General features: G+C 38.7%; 1 pseudogene; it reads left to right on the forward strand.

Moving 5' to 3' along the window:
- The first annotated feature begins 570 nt into the window (after positions 1-570).
- Positions 571-1,714, forward strand: LOC109460860 (elongation factor 1-alpha 1; annotated as a pseudogene).
- Positions 1,715-3,386: the final 1,672 nt, after the last annotated feature.

Here is a 3,386-nt window from a genome sequence, read left to right on the forward strand (position 1 = left end):
CCATAAATAATTTTACTATAGTATTTTAACAACAGGTTTGCCACCAGAACACAGGTGCCATAAAAACCATTGCTAAATTTAAGCCAAAATGGGGAGAGAAAAATTCACATTAACATCTACATCATTGGACATATAGTTTCAGGCAAGTCTACCATTACTGTGTTTCCCCGAAAATAAGACCTAGCCAGACAATCAGTTCTCATGCGTCTTTTGGAGCAAAAATTTATATGAGACCTGGTCTTATTTTACTATAATATAATATAATACTGGGTCTTATATTACTTTTTGCTCCAAAAGACGCATTACAGATAGATGATTGTCCAGCTAAGTCTTATTTTCGGGGAAACAGGCCATCTGATCGACAAATGTGGCAGGATTGACAAAAGGATCACCAAAAAATTTGAGAAGGGGTCTGCTAAAATGAGAGAGAGCTCCTTCAAGTATGCCTAGGTCTCGGATAAACTAAAAGCTAAACTATTGTAACTATTGTTTCCATATGGAAATTGGAGAGCAGTAAGTATTATATGACCATCATCGATGCCCCCAGGACACAGGGACTTTATCAAAAACATGATTATACTCACACATCAGGCTGACTCTGCTGTCCTGATTGCTGCTGCTGGTGTTTGTGAATTTCAAGAAAGTATCTCCAAGATTGGGCAAAACTGGGAGCATGCCCATCTGGCTTACACACTGATCGTAAAACAACTAATTGTTGATGTTAACCAAACCGATGCTCCTGAGCCACCCTTCAATCAGAGAGATAATGAGGAAATCAGCACCTACATTAAGAAAATTGGCTACAATCCAGACGCACTAGCATCCATGCCAATTTCTGGCTAGAATGGTGAAACCATGTTGCAGCCAAGGACAAACATGCCTTGGTTCAAGGGATGGGAAGTCACTTGTAAAAATGGCAATGCCAGTGGAAACACGCTGCCTGAAGCTCTGGATTTCATCCTGCCACCAGTTAATCCAATAGACAACCCCTTGGGTTTGTTCTTCTAGGATGTCTACAAAATTGGTGTTATTGGTACTGTCACTGTGGGACTAGTAGAGATTGGTGTTCTCAAACCGGGCATGATGGTCACCTTTTCTCCAGTCATCATGACAACTGAAGTAAAGTCTGTGGAAATGCCCCATGAATCTTTGAGTGAAGCTGTTCCTGGGGACAATGTGGGCTTCGATGTCAAGCATGTGTCTGTCAAAGATGTTCGTCATGGCAACGTGGCTGGTGACAGCAAAAATGACCCACCAATGGAAGCAGCTGGCTTCATAGCTCTGGTGATTTCCCTGAACCTCTCATGCCAAATCAGTGCAGGCTATAAACCTGTGCTAGATGGTCAACCACCTCACATCGCTTTCAAGTTTGCTAAGCTGAAGGAGAAGATTGATCGCCATTCTGGTAAGAACCTGGAAGATAGCCTCAAATTCTTAAAACCTGGTAGTGCTGCCATAGCTGATATGGTTCTTCGAAAGCCTGCGTGTTGAGAGCTTCTCTGGCTGTCCTCCTCTGGACCATTTGGTTGTTGGTGACAGGAGATAGATCGTGGCTGTGGGTGTCATCAAAACAGTGGACAAGAAGGTTGCAGGAGCTGGTAAGGTCACCAAGTCTGCCCATAAAACTCAGTAGGCTGAATGGATATTATCCCTAATGCCCGTCTTAATCAGTGGTGGAAGATCTCAGAACTGTTTGTCTCAGTTGGCCATTTAACTTTAATACAAAAAGGGTGGCTAATGATAACAATGCAAGGTAAAACCTTCAGAGGGAAAAAAAGATGTTTTGTGGATCTTTTGGTATTTTTTCTGGGACAGTTTTATTAGTTTTAGTGGTTAATTTTAACAATGCCAGGTAAAACCTTCAAAGGGGACAAAAAGATGTTTTGTGGATCTTTTGGGTTTTTTTCTGTGATAGTTTTAAGTTATTCATTATTAAAAATCAGTATTTTTAATGGAAATAATTTGACCAAAAATCTGTCACAGAATTTTGAGACACAGTAAAACAAATTTTAGTGAGAAAAAAACAATTCAGTGTGAAAAACAAACTACAAAATTATACCTATAAGGTCATCCAAAAAAATCAAAAGATAATGAAGATATGTAGAAACATGGATAAATATAAACATATAGAAATATAGAAAAATGACTGAAAATAATCAGTGGGTAGCAATATTTCTTGATTATCACAGGTGGTTTTTGTTATTTTCTAAAATTCTGTTTTCCATTTTTTTAACAATGCACGTGCATTACATCTCTAACATAAAACCAAGCTACTTTTATTTCAGAATTTGTGAATCCATAAAATTAATCATTAGTCTTTTTTTTTTTTTTTTTTTTTTGCATTCCTTAGCCTGATCGCTCTAAGTCATTAACTGAAAACAATAAACAAAGCAAAAGCACTTTTCATGCCCCAAATTGAGGTTTCTCCATGGGTGACATCAAACAAGTATCTGGCTTGCAAATAAAAGACAAAAAGATCTATAGAATATCTTGGAAATGTGAGAAAGGTGAGCTGATTCAGGGGTTTAAGAGGCTAGACCTAAAACAGAAACTCTAATGGTGCTTCTGCACAATCCTGATTTGGTCAGGGTAAAGGGTACATAAAAATCAAGGGGGCTGGGGGGTGGGAGATGAGGGTAAGGGGGATCAGATATATGGTGATGGAAGGAGAACTGACTCTGGGTGGTGAACACACAATGGGATTTATAGATGATGTAATACAGAATTGTATACCTGAAATCTATGTAATTTTACTAACAATTGTCACCCCAATAAATTAAAAAAAAAAAAAAAAACTGTGCTACTCAATATATACTGATAGCAAAAGATGAATATAAGTCATGTGTGTACATTATTTTTGGCAACCCCGGTAGTTTCTGAAGTTTCCCCCAATGAGAGATAATCCTGGGTGGCCCAGGGAAATAAGAACATACAACATTAAAAAAAAAAAAAATCATAGGGATTACAGTGGAGAAACCTGACAAACACTACCTCAGTTAGGTGGTCAAGATCAACGTCAATAGTGATAAGTCATGATGATAGCATGCACACTTGATATTATGTGGTGAGAGTGGCACTTGACCTTTTTGGTCTTCTTTCTCCAAACCCATAATTTCAGTATAATCATGAGGAAAACATCATGCAAATCCCAGTTGAGGGACATTCTTCAAAATACCTGACTAGTATTCCTTAAAACTGCCAAGATCACCAAACACACAGAAAGTCTGAGAAAATGTCACAACCAAGAGGAGCCTTGAAAAAGTAAAGATTTCAGGCAAGCAGATACCTAGGGGCAAAGCATTCCAGGCAGAAAAATAGGGCACTGGTCCTAAGCTGCATGTTTGCCTGGCATGTGCAAAGAGCAGCCAGAAAGCCAAAGTACCTGG

The sequence above is a fragment of the Rhinolophus sinicus genome, linkage group LG03, assembly GCF_036562045.2.
Source record: "Rhinolophus sinicus isolate RSC01 linkage group LG03, ASM3656204v1, whole genome shotgun sequence".
In the NCBI taxonomy this organism is placed as follows: Eukaryota; Metazoa; Chordata; class Mammalia; order Chiroptera; family Rhinolophidae; genus Rhinolophus; species Rhinolophus sinicus.